This window comes from Alosa alosa, chromosome 13, assembly GCF_017589495.1.
Source record: "Alosa alosa isolate M-15738 ecotype Scorff River chromosome 13, AALO_Geno_1.1, whole genome shotgun sequence".
Taxonomy (NCBI): domain Eukaryota; kingdom Metazoa; phylum Chordata; class Actinopteri; order Clupeiformes; family Clupeidae; genus Alosa; species Alosa alosa.
Genome location: NC_063201.1, coordinates 25,115,241 through 25,131,787, shown reverse-complemented (window position 1 = coordinate 25,131,787; position 16,547 = coordinate 25,115,241). Strand labels below are relative to the sequence as shown.

At 41.2% G+C, this 16,547-nt stretch overlaps 1 protein-coding gene across 2 annotated transcripts in view; it reads left to right on the top strand.

Annotated features, from left to right (window-relative positions):
• Positions 1-216: 216 nt before the first annotated feature.
• Positions 217-16,547, top strand: part of si:dkey-199f5.8 (beta-1,4-galactosyltransferase 3) — a 42,566-nt gene continuing 26,235 nt past the window's right edge. For both annotated transcript variants that reach the window (XM_048260146.1, XM_048260145.1), the window contains exons 1-2: positions 217-302; positions 807-939. The gene's annotated coding sequence lies outside the window, so the exon portion shown is untranslated. The remainder of the gene's footprint in view (positions 303-806; positions 940-16,547) is intronic.

Genomic DNA, 16,547 nt, shown 5'->3' with positions numbered 1-16,547 from the left:
CAGGTCTATTTCGTAAGGGAATCCAGGCTTTCTTTACCTACCTGTTTAATGACGTTTTCATTGGCAGGTGTTCAGTGACAGGGTCGAAGAAGTTTGTGTAGATTGCATGAGTCACTAGCGATACATCGTAAACTTCAGGTCTATTTGAAGACAGACATGACAGATCCAGGTTGTAGGTGCCTTTATGATTAGGGCAGAGAGTTTGCCAGAGAGCTGCAACCACTGCATCAAGTTTGGGTTGGGGCTGCCACGGTTGGAACTGGGGAAACTCCTGTGACATCGTGTAGGCCTAAACTTAGTTGGTAGGCTACCTACATTTTGTAAATTAAGTCGTAAAATCACTTAATTTAACGACAAACGCTATAACTGAGTAATTTGTAGCGTTAATACATTTCCAGGTGTTAATTAACAGGAGAAGTGATTGAAATCAAGTTCATTCCTAGCTTATTTGATTTGTTGTTGCTTCTGTGAAAGTGGTTTTACAGTTGACATTAACATTCTAGAATAGATCTCTGTTGAATTAGATGCTGGTGTTTCACGAGCTGTTATACTTGTTATTTGATTGCCTACTACCGCCAAAGCCTTCTGCCACAGACAGAGCAAAGGTTATTAAGAAACTGTTGTGTTCACAGTGTAATAAGTTAACGGTGACTTCGCGGATTGTGGTTAAAAAAAATACTAAACGACGTGGTTGGCCTTGCCTGCGCAAGTTAATAAATTATGTTTTGGGGGAAAACAATACAGAGGTAATTAGTAGTGTTTTACCAAATAAACTAAATCTGAAGTAACCACCCTCCCGGTTCCAGGATCGCATAGAAGAAGTACATCACTTCCTGTGCTGAAGTAGAGAAGCTTCGCCTTTCAACTTTACTAGTGGGAGCTGTAGCGATAACTGTGCGGAGCAATAACCACGGCACTTAAAAGGACTACAAACATCGGGTAAGTGGCGAGGCCAGGCAGACGAACGATTACCTTGATCGACTAAATAAAATAGCCCATTTTGTACTTTGTGCTGCCATAGTTCCCTAGCTAGTTCTCATCGAGGGCTGGAACTCTGCTAGCTCGCTAGGCTACACATGTATGAACGTAACGTTAGTTTCCACATCCGTGCGTTGGCTCTTGTCCTCTGTTTTTTGTTTGAGATAACGTTAGGTTAGATGCAAGTCTGTCTGTGTTTACACGTAGCGTTGTCAAGCAAAAATATTAGAAATAAACGAAAGTTTTACAACTAATATGAAAAGAAGGTCTTAACCATGACACTAACGCATGATAACATTAGTTGTATGATTTGGTCTTAATGATGGACTAACGTTAGTGATTGCTGGCAGCTGTAGTCAACTTTGGAAAGATTGAGGTTTGGTTTTACGTTGATGTTAGCAATTTCGAATGTTGAACTGGCCTAACTTGTTTTACAATAATTGTTATGGGTAACATATTCTTCTGTTTAGATAACGCTTCTGTGTCTAGCCCATGTTTACACGTGTAAAAAAGTAGCAGCTATACCTCGTTAGAATCGCCACTCCGCTACATCAAGTAGTTTTATTTGAGTATGTCGCCCAACAAAATGCATAGAATTATTGAATAGTTAAAATAAAATAGAAAATTTACATTTGAATAATCCGTGTGTCTGTTACTCTTAAAATCTCCCTTCTATCCCAGTCATTTGCCAACAGGTCTATAGTATCAATTCCGATCAATAAGGCAGCCTGACATAGCCTAGTCGCACACTGCTGTGTTGAGTAACATGATTGGTTTTGTCACCTAACCTCTTTCATCCAGTAACCTGTGCTACATGGTAAAGTGAAGCCCCTGAACATGGCAACGAGTCTAAATGTTTTGTTTGGCTTGCCAAGGTTACATGCCATACCAGTGAAAACAAAGAAACAAAATAAGCCTGACCAAGCTATATGATAAGATTTGTGAGACAGAATTCAGTGAATGGCTGCTACACAGTCTCCAATTTTGCTTGGTTTGTCTGCATAATGTTTTGGTCTGAAATCTAATTGATCTAAAGTAAAATATGTAAAAATTCAATCAAAAATTATCAAATATATAAAAGTTTATAATACCCTCAATGTCACGGTTTTTGCATTTCCCCAAATATAGGGTCTTACAGAAAATCAATCAGCATGTCTTTAATGGTTGAATCATACTGAGAACATATTTGTCTTCGCCCTACACATTTTGGGCTATTGATTTTAACTCCCAAACATTGATTCCTAGTTAATGTGTGTCAGGCTGTAAAACTAAATAAATATGAAGGGTTGAAAAAAATATGAAGACAATGGTTTTTAACAGAAATATTTACAGCCCTTGGCTTTGGGACCCATAATGAGACATGCAGCCACCTTGTCTGATTTGACATCCATATGGGATTTTCATCAGGGATGTGAAATACTTGGGTTTAGGACACTGTTCTGGGCGATTACCATGCGGCAGTGGTAGTGTAGTTGTTAAAGAGCTGGGCTAGCATGCAGTAGCCTGAAAAGTTGTGGGTTCAATTCCTGGCTTCCACCGTTGTGCCCTTGAGCAAGGCATGAATTAATCCCCGAAGAAATCATGGGAGTTGTACTGGAATTGCGGCGCGCTCCCGTCAACTAGATCGTTAAGTGTAAGGTGCCAATCTTGGCGGTTTTAAGTCAGTCGGAGTCAGTCCTTTTCTAGTTTTGCTGTTACAACAATATCAAACATTCTTTCTAGTCGTGGCTCATGCAAATAGTGACGTGAACTATAAAAACCAATAGTGACCTCTCTCCAACACCAAACAGGAAGGGGCAAAGTAGGCGACAGCTGTAGTCTATGATTATTTGTTATTCTTATAATATTTGTCATTTCTTATACATATTTAGTCGGCTCTTCCACGTGACAGAACAACTCTATATCGGTTAGGGATGTCACGCATGAAACAATGCTGCAGAAACACGAAAATGTGACTGAGTTTAGTAGGCTATCATTTCAGTTCCTGTTTATCTATTGCACAATGGGTAATAATTTAAAGGAATCTAGTTGCAGTCTTGTAATTAGTGACCCTGCAAGATCCCTAGTCATTGCAAAATCATAGTCTGTGACTTAAAACTCTACTACTTGTCTTTAGATGTGAGAGGGTCTGAGACTAGTCTTTCAAAAATCTTTTCCAAATCTTTCCAAAGTCTGTCAGTGTAAGGAGGGCTTAAGACAAGTGTATCCCCCAGTGAACAAATGCTTTCACCAAACTATCCCCCTTGGACTAACACAGGTGCTTCAGATCATGAGATGAATTTTTAAACCTTTTAAAGCTTATTTATTTATTGATTCTGGCAGTGCTGATGTTGCCTGGGTTGGCCAGAGTTGTTAAAGAGAACATGTCAAGAACTTTCTGATTGAGTTTCACTTTTTATGATATCCTTGATTTCTTCACTTTATTAGTAAAGTAAATACCCAAGGGATGTGACATGCAGTTGAGCTCTCCAATCCACCTTGATTGTTTTCGTCATTGATTTATTAATGGTACACAGTGGCACACCTGCCTCTTACCATTTTTGGTGAATTGGTTTAATGGTTCTGATAAGCTCACATTCCAAGAACTTGAGTGGACAAAAGGCTGTGAGTATGTTGACGTTCTTAAGGAGGAATGACAAAGGGAAAGATCTTGAAGGATTACGGGAGTTGTTCGACAGGAAGGGAACCTGATTCTTTGAAAAATAATGCAGTTTGTCAACTGTTTGAGGTTGAAGAGAAAAATGTCAACACTTATTTTAATTTTTTTTACAGACTAAATTCCTTTTCTTTGCTTCCTGTAGCCTAAAAAATAATGCAGACTTACATTTGAAATATGGAAATAAAAACTTTAAAATGATTTTGCACTTTATTCCCTTTTTAAGCACACTGCTATTTATTGAACACTGAACTGTAGGCTTAATGTTTGCCAATAAGCCTAGGTTCGGTTTTGTAACATTTCAGGCTACTCATGTCATTTAATAGGCGAAATCAGCTGATGAGCTTATTGTTAGTTGTTGACATCAAACATGAGGAGGAACACCCTGCTGTTCTGCAATTAGGCCTTTTTTCTTTTCTCATGCCCAGATAGTTCTGCTCCATTCAATTTATTGTGCTTATAGAGCGTCAAAACATTACTCCTGACTCCTGATCAGGGGTGGGGCTGGGGGGGTGGAGTTAGAATCGTCCTAAGGGCCCAGCACTGATGGGGGGGGGGGGGGGACTCAAACTTTCTGATTGAGTTTCACTTTTTATGATATCCTTGATTTCTTCACTTTATTAGTAAAGTAAATACCCAAGGGATGTGACATGCAGTTGAGCTCCCCAATCCACCTTGATTGTTTTCGTCATTGATTTATTAATGGTACACAGTGGCACACCTGCCTCTTACCATTTTTGGTGAATTGGTTTAATGGTTCTGATAAGCTCACATTCCAAGAATTTGAGTGGACAAAAGGCTGTGAGTATGTTGACGTTCTTAAGGAGGAATGACAAAGGGAAAGATCTTGAAGGATTACGGGAGTTGTTCGACAGGAAGGGAACCTGATTCTTTGAAAAATAATGCAGTTTGTCAACTGTTTGAGGTTGAAGAGAAAAATGTCAACACTTATTTTAATTTTTTTTACAGACTAAATTCCTTTTCTTTGCTTCCTGTAGCCTAAAAAATAATGCAGACTTACATTTGAAATATGGAAATAAAAACTTTAAAATGATTTTGCACTTTATTCCCTTTTTTAAGCACACTGCTATTTATTCGAACACTGAACTGTAGGCTTAATGTTTGCCAATAAGCCTAGGTTCGGTTTTGTAACATTTCAGGCTACTCATGTCATTTAATAGGCGAAATCAGCTGATGAGCTTATCATTGTTAGTTGTTGACATCAAACATGAGGAGGAACACCCTGCTGTTCTGCAATTAGGCCTTTTTTCTTTTCTCATGCCCAGATAGTTCTGCTCCATTCAATTTATTGTGCTTATAGAGCGTCAAAACATTACTCCTGACTCCTGATCAGGGGTGGGGCTGGGGGGGTGGAGTTAGAATCGTCCTAAGGGCCCAGCACTGATGGGGGGGGGGACTCAAACTTTCTGATTGAGTTTCACTTTTTATGATATCCTTGATTTCTTCACTTTATTAGTAAAGTAAATACCCAAGGGATGTGACATGCAGTTGAGCTCCCCAATCCACCTTGATTGTTTTCGTCATTGATTTATTAATGGTACACAGTGGCACACCTGCCTCTTACCATTTTTGGTGAATTGGTTTAATGGTTCTGATAAGCTCACATTCCAAGAACTTGAGTGGACAAAAGGCTGTGAGTATGTTGACGTTCTTAAGGAGGAATGACAAAGGGAAAGATCTTGAAGGATTACGGGAGTTGTCCGACAGGAAGGGAACCTGATTCTTTGATGTTAATGAATGAAAGGTGTTTATGTGCTCAAAAATAATCCCTTCAGTGAAAAGCAGAAGTTGGTAGGCATGACTTCACACCTCTTCCTTCCTGGGTCTGTAGGACAAAAAAGTCCTTTATGAAAATGAACTTGTCCATTGGCTAGCTAGACCGGATTTCCTTGTTTGGGCTAAGGGCCCGTCCACACGGAGACGCTTTTTAGGTTAAACGCAGAGGTTTTGCTTCGTCTTGGCCGAGCGTCCAAACGAATCCTGTAAACGCACTGCCCGAAACCGCACTTTTCTGAAACCTGGTCCCAGAGTGGAGAAATCTGAAACCGTAGCCCGTTTGAATTTGTTTAGACAGCGAAACCGCACATCCTGCTTGCCTATCGATGATGTCATCGCCACACCTCAGCTGCCCTGGACTTGCACTTATAGTATTGCCTAACAATACTAGTTTTCATACATGACATTACCTACGATTTACTCCGTAAGATAAATATCACAACTGGTGCTGCGCGGCTGATAGCTTATGACTTGGTGGACTGAACACTGTTTTTTCCCGGTGTTTTTTTAATGCATTCTAGCTACTGTCAGTGACGCGAGAGAACTTAAGTTTTTAGGAAAGTGCGGTGTAAGTTTAGGCTACATTAAATTAAATTTGTGCGTAGTGCCAGTGTCATTAATTTATTGTACATGTCTTACAACATATATACATGCATTCAGTCGAGTGAAATCAGATATAAGCATACAAAGACGCTTAGAACTCACGTTAAGCCGATGGTAGCACACTGAATGCAAATGCGCGATTTGATGCAGGCAAACGTATTGACTGTTACTAACGAAGGTTTGATAGCAATATTATAAATGTGCCGACAGAATAGCCTAGAACTTGGGTAAGCCTTGCGTTTAGTAGCCTAATTGCGGTGATGGCCAAAACTAATGTGTATCACGGACTATCCTACAACCAAAGAAAGTAAAGGTGATTAATAGGCCTACCTGCGTTAGCCAAATAAAGGACGGGACTGCACCCTTCACAAACCGTAAAATAAAGTTTATTAGTTTTACAGTTGATTACAGTTGACAGTTCACCATCAGTCCACACAAACAATTCTGGTTTCCTTACACTAGCCATTTCGTCATAGCCTATTCTGTCTGTTTGTAAAGCACAAACTTTGGTCAATTTCTGAAAAAGAAACGGTGCCACCTATAGGCCTGGGGTATGAAGTAACGTGTTGAGTCGTGTTGAGATGGATCCGTTTGGACGCAAATATTCTTGATGCGGTTTCAGGGAAGACGGAGGAAAAAAAGATCGGTTTCGTATGTGTGGACTAGCCCTAAGATGGCTTAAGTAGGCGAACTTCAGAGGTCTATATGTAGGCCTATTTCTTTCTATTCTTTGACATGGAAATTTAGCTCAATATCTGCTCTGTCAGTAAGTGACAGATTATATTGGGTAAGTGAACTCCACTCAGGTTTTAGATTGGAAGTGAACTCCGCCCAGGTGTTAGATAGGAATCCATAAATGGGCTGCCTGAGTCTAATGCATTGAGGCTGTGCCTGAGGTTTCATTATTTAGGCCAGTTTCCCATCAAACAACTTTGTCGATGCCATGATGTAGGCTGCTTGTACCCCCCCCCGACTTAACCCAACAGAGCAAAATTGGATGGTTCCACAGGTAGATCTATCCCAAAAGCAAAACCAAAGAAACAGAATGCTAAACAGTTTGTTTCACAGCAGCTCATTTGCACCTGCTCACCAGGGATCCCACTGAGCTCAGGGCAACACTCAGGTTGCCAGGCTGAGAGCCTGGAGACTACCGTTTGCACTCCTAACTTCTGTAAGGGGAGGTGGGTGGGTTGGTTTTAATGGGAAGTCATGAGAACCAAATGCCACAAGCACAGAAGCACCACCTCCCCAACACCCATGGGATCCAATGCTGCTGGTGCGTTTCCATGGAGAGGCGGAGTCCTGGTGGAGCTGCTGTGGCTCTTATATATAGCCTATGCTAACCAGAGAACCTTTGTGGACAAAACACATTTGTAGTTAGTACTTCAAACATTAGGTACAGAGGTCAACTCCACACCCTGCTAGATTCTACTGAACTGTGCCTCAGTGGTGGTCTCATACTCGTATTCATACTAGGCCCTCTATTTATGCGTAGTACCCAGCGAATGCACCAGGGTGTTGGGACTTTACATTTACATTCAACCTAAAGCTCTTATGTCTCTAAGCAACAAGAGAAGCCGTTGGACGGTAAACAGTTATGTAGAAACAGAGGCTTGCAGGTTGGCCACAATAGAGCCTGAAGCTCAGGCAGCCACGCTGACAGTCATTTTCATCACAGATGACATGTCTCAATGAAAAAGGATTTCTGCACACTTGCATTTCTCCAACACTGTCAGGTGAGATTAACACTTTGGTTTGTCTCTGCTGTCTCGCAGAAAGTAGAGTTGGTAGCGTCTACTTCGCAAACCTAATCCTCCTCATATTGCTGTTGTCAAGGCTACTGTTTTATTTCCGTCTTCATATTTTAATTGTTCCTGAAGGAGTTGATACAGGTTGAATCACTCTGCTTTGCCTGTACGAATCCGAGGTGTACCCATAGCAAACAAATTAATGTTTTGGCCTTAAGAATCTTTTGCTCTTGAGTCAGGAGTGTTGTTGAATTGTCTGAACACTGTTAGTTCATGTTCCTGAATCTGCGGTCTTTAACCGCAATTTTTTAATAATAAAAAAAAATGAAATCACCCTTAGGCTATTCATGGTCGTGCTTGACGGTGAGGAGTCTGTATTTGTATGTGCCTGACCTGAGAACCTTCACTGAGACGAACTTGCACCAATGCCTAGTACTTGCAGCCATGGGCGCTGCTACTCGGTAAGTGGTAAACCACCTACAACAAGAGCCCTATGCCATTGTTTTGTTAGGAGAATGAAGCCATACAGCCCTTTTTTATTAGGAGGTTTACAACTTACCCAGGTTTGTCACTTAACCGGAATACCCCCCAGGTATTTCTGCTCAGAATGAACAAAGTACATACCACAGTTCCTGTCCCCTGACCTCATCCCCTCTGAAAACTTGTGGTGTGACAAAAATGCAGTTTCTGGGGCAAAACAGAAAGGAAAGGTTTGTTCATTCTGGGCAGAGATACCTTTTCATAGGTGCCAGAAGTTGGTTGACTATGCAATGCAGATGTGCAGCACTTATCAAAAACAATGGTTCTGCAACTAAATATTAGTTCAGTGATTTAAAGTGAGGTTAAATTTGAAAAATAATGCAGTTTGTCAACTGTTTGAGGTTGAAGAGAAAAAGGTCAACACTTATTTTTATTTTTTTTAACAGACTAAATTCCTTTTCTTTGCTTCCTGTAGCCTAAAAAATAATGCAGACTTACATTTGAAATATGGAAATAAAAACTTTAAAATGATTTTGCACTTTATTCCCTTTTTTAAGCACACTGCTATTTATTCGAACACTGAACTGTAGGCTTAATGTTTGCCAATAAGCCTAGGTTCGGTTTTGTAACATTTCAGGCTACTCATGTCATTTAATAGGCGAAATCAGCTGATGAGCTTATCATTGTTAGTTGTTGACATCAAACATGAGGAGGAACACCCTGCTGTTCTGCAATTAGGCCTTTTTTCTTTTCTCATGCCCAGATAGTTCTGCTCCATTCAATTTATTGTGCTTATAGAGCGTCAAAACATTACTCCTGACTCCTGATCAGGGGTGGGGCTGGGGGGGTGGAGTTAGAATCGTCCTAAGGGCCCAGCACTGATGGGGGGGGCCCAGAGAGGGGCGGCCCAGAATTATTGTCTGTCATAGGGCCCAAATCTTCTAGCAGCGCCCCCTGCTCACGATTAGCCTACCACTCCGCCATTGGAAGTAATGATAGTCCAACTTGGAATGCGCACAGGGGAAATTCTCCCTCCTCGTAGCTGACTAGCCTGATACGCACAGTGCGTAGGCTACGGCCGTATACTTGGAGGCGCCACTGAGCATTGCTGCTAAGAACGGTGTGCCTTTTACTCTTAAATGGCAGAAAAATATTAAGCTGCCGTTTTCTTTTCATAACGAGCACTACGCTTAAATGATTTATGTGAATGAATGGTTGTGTTTTAAGTGCCAGAATTGTTTATCATAAGTCATGAAAAAGTTTACAACTAGTGCTGCCGCGATTAGTCGACCTAATCGACCATGAAAATTAGTCGACGGCAATTTTTTTAGTCGAAAAGTCGTTTTACTATTGACCGCCTATTTATTTTTGGTCTCAAATGGCTCACTGTAATGTTATATTAACTCTGTTATTAACTCTTGTACAATGACTGTCTTTGGATGTTAAACATACCCAAGGTCGCTTTACAAGAGTGGGAGTAGGGGGGTATCTTGAAAGGCGCTATATAAATTGAAGTTATTATTATTATTATTATTATTATTATTATAATAAACGGTCTACTAAGACTTTGGCAGTTTTAAACCCCGCTATGCACGCAAACTGTTAACGCCAGCAGCAAAGCTGCGCGCCTGCCTGCTTTCAGCGCAATTCATTCTTAGGCAGAGCTAAGTGGGGGGAGTGAAGCTAGTAGGTTGAGCTAGTCCAAACTCTAGTATTGTGAAAATTGAAATAAATTAAGTGAAGAGTGTCTCACGTTAACAACGCAACGGCGTGTCATTACTGTACTTCATTCGTACAAAAAAACGTTAAAACGAACATGCCACCGCTCGTGATCTCAACAATCAAGGTGTGCGTCATTTGCATGGTCAATAAGTCACGACGCATATTTTTTTAGCGTTCAAGCCAACTGAAAGTGAGGTAACCTATGTGGTAAGACGCACAAAGTGCCTGTAGCCTACTTGCTTTGAACATGCTGATGTTAGGCTCATTTGCAAAGTCCTCAACTCCTGTTGCCTTTCAAAGTCCAGCGTTTCTCAAACTATGGGCCGCGCGGACCAGCACCGACCGTAACGTGGACACTGCTGGTCCGGAGCCGCGGAGCGAAATTATTCTCGGGGCTTCATCTGATAATTTGTTGCGCAATTGATTAAGACACCGCGGACCGACAGAAAAAGAAAACAAACGTTTCTGCAAAAAGTAGGAAATACTTGCTAATTTGGTGTCATCAAATATAGAGGCATACAATTAAATGGTGGTATGAGCGCTCATTCAATGCGCGAGAGAAACTGAAACCACTTGATAACGTTGGTAGCAAAGCTCCAATTTAACCTATTGGAAGGCTATTTAATTATGAAACTACATTTAATAGAACAATGTGGATTTATGCAATTTCCATAAAAACAGAGCACAGGCTAGAATACACTATCTAGAGTATTGTATAGTCAAATTTGAATAACGTGGCCAAAAGCTTGTGGCATAATTAAATGTCAATATTATTTCCATTTGCCTACCAGTGTATGATGCTTGCATGAGGGAAACATCCCAAAACGATGACACCCATATAATTGCTGTTGTTTTGAAGTATTTATCATGCAACCATGCAAAAGCAATGGAACTATTGTAATTATATTTTACATTAGTAAAGCAGTTCTCTGATGTGCATGTTTTCACAAACTTTTTGTGAACAGGCACTTTAAACACTGGTTGCTTTGAAGTGCATGTATAACAATATAGCATAATAATTGTGATGTGATATAATGATAATTTGATGGAGGTGGAGATTTCATGTAGGTGGGCCCTACAGTATGACCCCAAAGTGTGCCATGACCGGGCCTCAGGTCAAAGAAGTTGTCAATGTCCATGGCAACACTGGCATACAAATAAAGTCTATCAAAGGTCTGACATCAGATCTAAAGGTAGCATTTTCAATGGGTGTTTTTTTTTTTTTTTTTTTTTTAATACATAATGTTTTTGAACAGTTGACTTACTCTAACAAAAGTAGGTAGATATAATATTTTACGCTTTCCCTTTAGTTGAGTTCAAAATAAAACGGACACAACAAAATAACAAACACTTGATTTTTAAAAAAATTAGTCGTTTAGATTAGTCAACTAATCAAAATTAGTCGAAAGATTAGTCTTTAGAAAATTAGTTGTTAGTGGCACCACTATTTACAACAATCAGACCGCTTTGTAATGTAAATTATCCTTATGCTGAGAATCAGGGATAGTCTGCTCTCTTTGGCTATCATTTGTGCGAGAAGCATGTTTCAATCAAGACATTACACAAGCTATTTTTATTATTGTAATTTTGAATGATTTTACAAATAAAGCCGGGAAAAAATGTAAGCACCGTGCGCACAGGATTACGACTTCCGGCGCCAATGCTCACAGCATGGGCTACATTTTCAGACATTCACTCTGAAAAAGCCAACCAGGCTTTGTTGAACTTGGCGGCAGAATCTCAGCCTGGGAACTTCTTCCTGCTCTTAAAAAGTGACCTAGCTATTCAACTATTTGCATTGTGACCAACCATATCAACCTATTTGCAAAGATGAAATTCTGTAGCAGTCATTGAACTGGGAAAGCCCCTGGCTTTTATCCCATGCTGTGTGTACCGTACCTGTCACCGTGTAAGATGAAGAGATAAAATAATACAAAAGAAGTACAATACACAATACAATACACACAGTATGATGTGCATCAAGTATGATCAAAGAAGAAGAAATGTTTCAAGGCTAATAGAGTGGAACTACAGGTCACAATGGAATTGAACAAACTGTTAACCACAATGGATATGAATGCATGTCTCTGAGCTTGGCTGTGTGCCACTCGATTTGCTTAACCTCAGAGAGCAGCACGTTAACAAAGCATTTGAGTCTTCAGTCAAGCAGCATCAAGCAGAGTGACAGACAAAATATCAGAATTATTTTACACAGAAATTCCCCGAAGATGGCTTTGAGTAACGGGAACAGATGGAGCTGTGGAATATTTGGACCCCGACTGCTTTTAAGCACTTTAAGTTTAACGTTAAAGCACCAGATGACTGATATAGAGTATGTTTTTTTTTAATATATAAAGGAAATGAAGAAAAAAAAATCCATGTGGTGTCTGGACCTAGGGTCATTGCAGGATGCTGCGCAACACAGGACTTTTAGAGGATTTCAGCCCTAGTGAGTGTCGTAAAGCTGCTTCTGGCAGTGGTGACGGTTGTGGGCTCTCACGCTTTCCACTTCTGACAGTCCAGGGTGCCCCCCCCCCCCTTCCTGTCCATGTGATTTAAGGGAGTTCACCTCAATTTGTTTACTACGCTGCAGTATGGAAATGTGTCCGAGTGGATTTGCGGGGGTGCAGGAAATGCCTAGGCCAACAGATGTGTCTGACACATTGCCCAGACTAGGGAACGGTGGTGGCGGCACTTCTGACTGGGGGGAGCTGGAGCTGCTCTCCCTCACCGATCTGTAGCTCCAGGGCAGAAACACCAGGCTGTGTCTGGTTTTGCCTGCTGAAGGATTTTCACTCTCTGGCTCTCTTTTTTTTTTTTTTCTCTCTCTCCTGGTCTCTGTTTCTCTCACACTCTCCCCCTGGTCTCTCTCTCTCTCACACTCTTTCCCTGGTCTCTGTCTCTCTCTCTCTCTCTCTCTCTCTCTTCTCTCTCTCTCTCTCTCTCTCTCTCTCTCTCTCTCTCTCTCTCTGGTCTCTGTCTCTTTCAATTTCAATGGAGCTTTATTGGCATTACTCAATGAAGCAGTGTTGCCAAAGCAAACATATAACAAAACAACACAGATACAATATCTGATAAAATAATAATAATACAAATAAAATAATAATAACAAAATATCTCTCTCTCTCTCTCTCTCTCTCTCTCTCTCTCTCTCTCTCTCTCTCGGGATTCGAGGGTCAGAGTGGAATATGCCTTCTTCCAAGTTACAAATAACCTTAGTTGGTTTGGATGTAAATGGTGTGTGGATAAAGGTTTGATCCATTTTGCTGATGATGGAAGACTGATTTCTAAATGGTGAAACAACATTCTGTACCACTGGTTTGCTGTGTGTATTAACGGGGAGTAATTGATCCATAGTATGGTTCAATAAAAGTCAAAAGTCTCTCTCTTTCTCTCTCTGCCTAGTCTCTGTCTCTCTCTCTCTCTCTCTCTCTCTCTCTCTCTCTCTCTCTCTCTCTCTCTCTGGTCTCTGTCTACTTGACTTGACTTGACTTGACTTGTCTCTCTGCCTGGTCTCTCTCTCCCTGGTCTCTGTCTCTTTCTCTCTCTCTCTGCCTGGTTGTTTCAGTCTCTCTTCTTTTTGTGTGTTGTTCCTCCCTCCCTTTCCCCCTCTTTCCCCCTGTCTCTTTTACATCCCCCTCTTCTGCCATCTCTTCTGTCCTCTGTTACATCCCCCTCTTCTTACCATCTCTTCTCTCCTCTGCTACAAAAATCTCAGCGATGCTTTCCAGATGTTTCCAAGTATTCCACATTTCCTCTGCACCCCCAACACACACACACACACACACACGCGCGCGCGCCAACCACTTTCTGCACTGTTTCGTAAGACCTCCAATTCCAAGTCTCTCTCTTAGTTTGTATTTGTACTTTTGACTGGTTTTTCCTGTTTAGTAGGGATGGGCCGATGCCGATACTAGCATTGGGGATCTGGCCTATACTTGGCCCATATACTTGTACCACCCACCAATACCACTTTATTACACTGGTATTCTGCCAGTGAAATCTGTGAATTCTGATAAAGTCGAGTCAGTGAGTAAAGTAGCCTACTATGGAGAAGAGACTGATAGCCTGAAACGAGCGAGGAGAGGAGACGGGACGAGAAACAATCAGATGGATATCTAAGTTAACGATAAGTAAGTTTTCAAATCATCGATTGCTCAAAGAGAAGAAAGCTAGACAGCGAGAACAGAGCTTTATATAACGATATGGGGGCAATACCAGGCAAAACTGTCACGTCCGTAACGCCAACTAAATATGGATGTGACCGTTTTGCGCGGAATTGCCCTGGACCTCTTCTATATATTCTGAGACGGGCGATTTTAGGCGCCAATTTGAAGCACCTCTACTAGACAAAGCATATATTTTGAGCAATCATAGGGTAGGCTAGGCTGAGACCACAGAATATTTTATCTGTGAACTGAGACCACAGAATATTTTACGATTTAAGAAGGCAATATGATTGATCAACCACAATCTAGTTAAGCCAACATGCATTCACTGCCCAACAACGTGATATTCCTGGGTTTCCAGGATTTCGGGTCGACATAAAAAAAACTAAAAAAATTAAATTAAACTTGCTGATTAATGGGTTCAAGGAACCAGCTGTGGACTATCCATCCTTGTCTCAGCTGAAATTTTATTTTAAGTTCACGTTAAGATCTTAAAAATAGCCAAGGCTACTCAGTTTTTCTCCCCAATTACTCTTATCTTGCCTTATTTCTCCTATAATTTCGAATGTTGCCTTTTAGGCTACTTATTTTATTTCACATTAGGCCTAGGCCTACAATCTTCTATTTCTTGAATATCCCCTTGGGGATCAATTATGTATGTATGTATGTATGTATGTATGTAAGTATAAGTAAGTATAAGTATATATACTTTTTTGATCCCGTGAGGGAAATTTGGTCTCTGCATTTAACCCAATCGGTGAATTAGTGAAACACAAACAGCACACAGTGAACACACAGTGAGGTGAAGCACACACTCCCGGCGCAGTGAGCTGCCTGCTACAACGGCGGCGCTTGGGGAGCAGTGAGGGGTTAGGTGCCTTGCGCAAGGGCACTTCAGCCGCGGCCCACTGGTCGGGGCTCGAACCGGCAACCCTCCGGTTACAAGTCCAGAGTGCTAACCAGTGGGTGTGTGTGTGTGTGTGTGTGTGTGTGATCTATCTACAACTAGGCTCCATCCTAATATTATACATACATACATATAGCCTAAACACGCAAGTTAAACATTATGATGCTCCGGACCTTTGCTTGAGGAAATTTTCCGTAACTGGACCTCGCTGAAGATTAATTGAATACCCCTGCCCTAAATCATAGTAGCTTAGCTGCTGCTTTCAAGAAACTGACGCTGTGCTTTCATGTAGCCTACTTGCGACGCTTATCAGTATTGCTTCAAAAACATACAACTAGCTAGATTCATGTATCTGCGTGTATCTGGCACAAATGGTTCTCAGTTTAAACTATAGCTCACCTAAACTGTGAACAACTGGTGGTTGTTGTTGTTGTTGTTGTTGTGGTGGTGCAGACTACAAAACAAACTCTGTGGAGTTTCCGTTTCGGTAGATAAATACATCTAATTTGTAAACTCACTTTTTTGTAATCTCACATGTTGTAATTTTTACTGAGTAATGTTACACTTTTCTGTCTCTGCTCCAGATCGTAACGTTAAAGTCAGATCATTATATGCTCCAAGTTAAGTCAGTGCCCAATTCACTTCAACTGTAGGTCATGAGTAACAGGGAGAGGACATATTGTGTGAGAAATCACTGTTTTCTTCAATGGCTAATAGTTTAAACAATGCAAGTCTCCTTCACTAACTCTACTTTGGCAGCAAGCTTTAGATGGGCTCTGCAGCAACAACAGCAGCAGCAGCATCTTCTCTCTTTTCCTTTCTCATTGAGTAGCCTAGAAATTTAGACGCACCCTAGCGGCAGTCTAGCAACTCTCCGTTTGCTTGTGAGCTCGAATAAATAAACTTCTATCAGGCCAATCAAATCGTGTAGAGTCGTTAGGCGGGCTGAACATAATGATTGATGGCAGAATTGCAACGGTTTGGCTTGAATTCCCTGCTACTTGAAAACAAATAACATGTTGCTTTTGGCGAACAGTGTGACACGAGTTAAGCTTTTATTAAGTTGGCAAAAGTTTGAACTAGCCAACTAGCTCCGCTGGTGGGAAACTCATATCTATGGGGAAACGCATGGGACTCATAGCGCTGCCGCTGTCCTATTGCGTGCAGAGGGAATTTGAAAGACAACAGATTATCCCGCCCCTCGGACTGCACTGCGAACGGTGAGTGCCCAGACCCTACATTTTAATGTGGGTCAGGCTATAGCCTAGCCACTCGCTCCACTAACTTAAAGGAGCCACACCAATTTTACAAAGGGATCATGTTTCGTTGCCCTATCAGATTTTAGTGAGACAAAATAAGTATATATACTCTTTTGATCCCGTGAGGGAAATTTGGTCTCTGCATTTATCCCAATCCGTGAATTAGTGAAACACGCACAGCACACAGTGTACACACAGTGAGGTGAAGCACACACTAATCCCGGCGCA